Below are 6,000 nucleotides of genomic sequence, written 5' to 3'. Positions count from 1 at the left end.
TGTGCTAATTAATTAAACCCGACGAATGAACGTCATCTTTCGCACAAACCTCTCGCTTGCATCTAAAAACTATAGTCACAATGCTGCACTACATTTGCCAAACTCCGTAAGTTGGGGGCCAGATGGGCCGCATGGTCCGCCGGGTTTCGAACAAACGCGGAGGGACCGTGCCAATCCTCCCTTCCTTTAAGGTGCGGTTAGGGTGCCCTTGTTTGCTGTATATATATATATATATATATAGTCGTGTCGAGCGGGAACTCGACACGACTAGAGCCCTTCCAAAACGACAACCACAGGCATCGAACGAAGGTTGTGCCAGAAACGCGGCTCTAAAGCGATAGGTCATCGGCGTTCTTTGTGTTCATTGGGGTTGGCGTTGACCACGTTTTACACTACGATCATTTTAAGGAAAGGAAGTGCGGATTATGGCGCCCTGGGTCAGTGGACGCCTGAACTGTGTTCATCGGACCGTGGGGTGATGAGAGAGAGAAAGACAGGTGTGACTGCAGGGATTGATAAGGTTCTGCCAGAAACGCGGCTCTAAAGCGATAGGCCATCGGCGTTCCTTGTGTTCATTGGCGTTGGCGTTGGCCACGTTTTACACTCCGATCATTTTAAGGAAAGGAAGTGCGCATTATGGCGCCCTGAGTCAGTTGACGCCTGAACTGTGCTCATCGCCCCGTGGGGTGATGAGAGAGAGAAAGAGAGGTGTGACTGCAGGTATTGACAAGGTTGTGCCAGAAACGCGGCTCTAAAGCGATAGGCCATCGGCGTTCCTTGTGTTAATTGGCGTTGGCGTTGACCACGTTTTACACTCCGATCATTTTAAGGAAAGGAAGTGCGCATTATGGCGCCCTGGGTCAGTTGACGCCTGAACTATGCTCATCGGCCCGTGTGGTGATGAGAGAGAGAAAGAGAGGAGTGACTGCAGGTATTGACAAGGTTGTGCCAGAAACGCGGCTCTATAGCGATAGGCCATCGGCGTTCCTTGTGTTCGTTGGCGTTGGCGTCGACCACGTTTTACACTCCGATCATTTTAAGGAAAGGAAGTGCGCATTATGGCGCCCTGGGTCACTCGACGCCTCAACTGTGCTCATCGGCCCGTGGGGTGATGAGAGAGAGAAAGAGAGGAGTGACTGCAGGTATTGACAAGGTTGTGCCAGAAACGCGGCTCTATAGCGATAGGCCATCGGCGTTCCTTGTGTTAATTGGCGTTGGCGTTGACCACGTTTTACACTCCGATCATTTTAAGGAAAGGAAGTGCGCATTATGGCGCCCTGGGTCAGTTGACGCCTGAACTATGCTCATCGGCCCGTGTGGTGATGAGAGAGAGAAAGAGAGGAGTGACTGCAGGTATTGACAAGGTTGTGCCAGAAACGCGGCTCTAAAGCGATAGGCCATCGGCGTTCCTTGAGTTAATTGGCGTTGGCGTTGACCACGTTTTACACTCCGATCATTTTAAGGAAAGGAAGTGCGCATTATGGCGCCCTGGGTCAGTTGACGCCTGAACTATGCTCATCGGCCCGTGTGGTGATGAGAGAGAGAAAGAGAGGTGTGACTGCAGGTATTGACAAGGTTGTGCCAGAAACGCGGTTCTAAAGCGATAGGCCATCGGCGTTCATTTTGTTCATTGGGGTTGTCAACGTTTTATACTCCTCATCATTCTAAGGAAAGGAAGCCGAGCGCGCGCGGCAAGGCTGCGGCATGCCAGCTGTGCGAATGACGTCACTTGCTCCTAGCGCATGCGCAGTATGGTCGTTCAAGAGCTTGCGAAACGGCGAGACTGTGGGCAGTGTTGGTCACGCAGTAACATATGGTTACGCGCAGATGCTTTCGCACTCTCGGAAACAATGGAGGACGCTGATGAATCGGCGTCTGCGTGCTCGAGCGTCGCTCCGTCAAGTGCTCCGCTCACTGCAAACATGGAAAGCCGCATGACGGATATTGAGAAAAATGTGGCCGATCACATGGCCCAACTACGAGCGATTATTACACAAATCATCCAAACCCAAATGCAGCAGCTGGTAACAACCATAACTCAGCAACTAACCGTGTCCATTACTCAGCAAGTCACCCAAAACATTAAAGCCTGCATACAGACTAGCCCAAAATTATTTAGGCGCGCAGGACCCGTAAAGGAAGTAGGCCGCCCATCCAAAATTTGCCGCGACGCTATTGAGGAAGAGAATGAAGATAACCTCCTCGCTAGGGTGCAGAACACCAATGCAGTGAGTGGGGTGAGCCAGCCAGCCTTTAGACTTCATCAGCAGTTCGGTTGGCCCATGCTTTCGTAATCAGCCGAATCCTGTATTCGGTCCCTTATCTACACTTGCGGAAGCACGACGAAGACAAAGGTGAGGTAATACTCCGTAAAATGATGAAGAGGGCACTTGACCGTCCTGTCTCCACCTCCAATGCGGAACTTCTTGCATTGGGAGTGGTGAACACCTTTCAGGAGCTCAAGGAAGCCGATCTCACAAATCAATACACGAGGCTAGCCCAAACGAAGTTGGGCCGGGACTTGCTAGCCCGGCTTCACATCCAACACGATTTCCACATTCAGGAGCGGGTCCGAGTGCCCGAACTATGGAGACGCGCCGTCAGAGTTCGACCCCTCCCCACTAAGAGGGATAAGGAAGACCATAGTGGTCGTCGCCAGACTAGGGCGGAAGCCTTAGCGCGCCACTATGGCAACAAGCAAAGTGTCATACGTAGATGTAGCCGGGCCGACCCACGGGGGGTGGTACACGGCCGCGGTCATACATGAAGAAATACAGGTGGATGGGCTCTCCTTTCGAGCCCCAGGCACAACACAAGCTGAAGAGGTTGCAATCGCCCTAGCTGCTTCTGATACCAAATCAAAACACATCATAACAGACTCGCGTTCGGCGAGTAAAAATTATGAGGCTGGCTGGATAACTCCACTAGCTGAACGAATACTAAAGAACTACAGCCGAGACACAGATCCTACTCCCCGCTTCATAGTTTGAACTTCGGGCCATCAGGGCCTAGCAGGAAACGAAGCTGCAGACGCGGCGGCCCGAGCACTCATTCACCGGGCGTTCCCATTGGCTCCTGAGCACCTGAAACCTGAAGGTGGCTCTTTACTCTCGTTCAAAAGTATAACATCTTATTATAAGGATAGGCACCGCGTGTACCCAGCCCCTGCAAAGGGACTGGGGAAAGCAAACGAACGCGTTCTACTTAGATTCTACTTAGACTATTCACTAATACAATGCTGTGCCCGGCAGTATTAAAACACTTCGATCCCGCGTTCACAGGTGCAATCACTCTGGCGAGGTGGCTGACACCTGCCACATGGTTTGGGCTTGCCAGCGCAAATCAGCTCTATCCCTCCACCCCAACCCTACCAGAGAGGAATGGGAGGCGGCCCTGCTTGGCTGCTCGGACCTTCAGGCCCAAAAGGCTTTGGTCAAGAGGGCTAAGCTGGCGGCTTCGACCAATGGGGCCCCGGAATAGGGAGTTCGTCATGAAGATCACCGTAGAAGGCATCCCAATTTCTCAAGAAGAATTAGCAGCCAGTGATTGGTTGACTAAAGTTAACAAGCTCGGGGAAGCGCGAACAACATCAAGGCCATCCGTGCCCGATTTCCCTGGAGACAAAGCGGGACCGAGCCAAGCGTCCCAAATCAACAATGGGCTGCGTGTGAACAAGATGACAGCTGAACTCACTCCTCGGCAGCGAGGACGCCTACTAGCCAAGAAATCTGTAGCTTCGAACCAGCCTCGCTTACCCAGCAACGCTCTCAAGCTGATTGTGCACCCACGCGGCGGACTGCTACTCTCCAAGATTACAACCTACCAACTACTGGAAGCGATCTGCACGGCTGCTCACTTCACCAGGGACGCTGTTCGTCACGAAGACCTAATACAAGCTAACCTGATTCAGAACATTTTCGCGTACTGCACCCCAGTCGTCGAAAGAGCTGAACGGGTCATGCAACTCAAAGAGATCACCGTCGACAACAAGGCGTATGAGATATCCGTCTACTGCGCTCCAGATGATAGTTCGAGCCGCGGCGTGATTCGTGGCGTCGATCTCCAACTGGATCGAAATACAATTCAAACAGAGTTACAAGACAACCGTAACCCACCCATTGTGGATTTTCGGCGGCTCGGGAACACCACCGCTGCACTCATCACGTTCGCTCAGCCCCAAGTGCCTACCTGGGTCTACTTCTGCAATAGTCGCCATAGGTGCAACTTATTCAAGAAGAAATACGAGGTGTGCTATCGCTGCGGTGAGCTCGGTCATCGAGCCGACGTTTGCGCAAGCCCAACTACTAAATGTAGAGGTTGCGGACTATCCAATCCTACCAAAGACCACACGTGCAAACCAATCTGCCGCCTGTGTGGCAAGGAACATCTCACGGGCGATAGTCGCTGCAGGGAAATCTTCAGGACTCCTTACGAAGTCAAGCGCAGGAAGTGGGAGAAAGTCCAAAAAGCTGAGGCAGATAAACTCAAGTCCCAAAAGACCGCCAAGCGGGCCACGCTCCAGCATATCAGCCGATGGGACCGGCAACGCTCAGATAGCCAGCAACGGCAGCCCCGAGACCGCTCGAGTTCTTTTCCGCCACTCAAGTCTCCCGCTCCACGGATGGGGTCTCAGGATACCTCCCGGACCAGGCCCCGGCCACCCGCAGTCGTCCAGCAGACACGGGCCTCTTCTCAGCCTCCGCAACAGCCACCTGGGCTACCACCATCACTACCCGAACTACGAGAACGTCATGAACCGGTGAGCACGCAGGGAGGGACTCCCACTACTCCAGACACACACAAAGCAATTATGGAACTGACAGCAGTCATCCAACAACTGATACTCAGAGTAGAGGCTCTCGAAAAGCCAACGGCCACAATCACTCCCCCGTATCCGCAGGGATCACCTGAAACAGTACCTATGGATATCGCTGCCCCCAATCGATCCGCACAAAAACGCAAAGCAACGCCCGACACTGACTCCCCCACGGATGGTTGGCAGGCGCGTTTTGTCAAAATCGAGGAAAGCTGCGCCCTCAGTCAAACTCGCATCACAGCTTTAGAAGCACACATCGAACGCTCACTCCACACAATCGGCTCTCAAGTCACACGACAATTTGAGATTCTGAGCAAAACTATAGAAGCACAGGGCAAACTTCTCGCTGCTGTGGTACCCGTGGCCCCTGCGCCAACACCCCCTCCAACCCCACAGCTTTCCCAGCCTAATCATGGCGAACAGCTCGGGTAACACCACCATCTGGCAGTGGAACTGTCGCGGGTTCGCACGTAAGCGTCCGGTCCTCGAGCAGTTCCTCACCGCGAGTGATCGCCCCGAACTAATAGCCCTACAGGAATGCGACAAGAACACGCAACTTGCCGGTTACACTACATACCTATCGGAACGAGTAAAGCCTCGATTAGCCACTCTCGTCAAACGTAATCTCACTGTCCTCCAACACAATTTAAATCTAACTTTCCCCGAACACGTCTTCTTAGAAATATTACCTCGGCCCTCGCGCAAGCGTCGCACCAGTCTGTTTGTAATTAATGTCTATAGTCCTCCCCGAGCCCGTAAGGATATTTTCGGTCCTCTTTTCCTCAAAGCCCAGCAGCTAGCGCAGGGACAACCCCTCCTCATCCTCGGTGACTTCAACGCGCATCACTGTGCTTGGGGCTACCACTACGACTCGGCTAAAGGCCGACGCCTTTGGAATGACTGGCATATGCATCAGCTGACCCTCATCACGGACGTCTCCTACCCCACTAGACAAGGTACGGGCCTACACCGAGCTACAACTCCGGATCTTGCCTTTACGACCTCCGCAGTTAAAGCTACTTGGTGCCACACTCACGAAAATTTCGGGAGTGATCACTTTGTGCTCGAGATTGTCATACATGAGCCCACCAGGCAATGTACGCGGAAGGCTCAGGTGATTAACTGGGACTCTTTCCGGATGCACAGGGAACAGCATGACAAACATCCCACTATTACTAACATCA

Source organism: Amblyomma mixtum, chromosome 1 (genome assembly GCF_055824585.1).
Source record: "Amblyomma mixtum isolate Tamu chromosome 1, ASM5582458v1, whole genome shotgun sequence".
In the NCBI taxonomy this organism is placed as follows: domain Eukaryota; kingdom Metazoa; phylum Arthropoda; class Arachnida; order Ixodida; family Ixodidae; genus Amblyomma; species Amblyomma mixtum.
The sequence above is the reverse complement of the archived record's forward strand: the minus strand, read 5'-3'. Positions refer to the sequence as shown.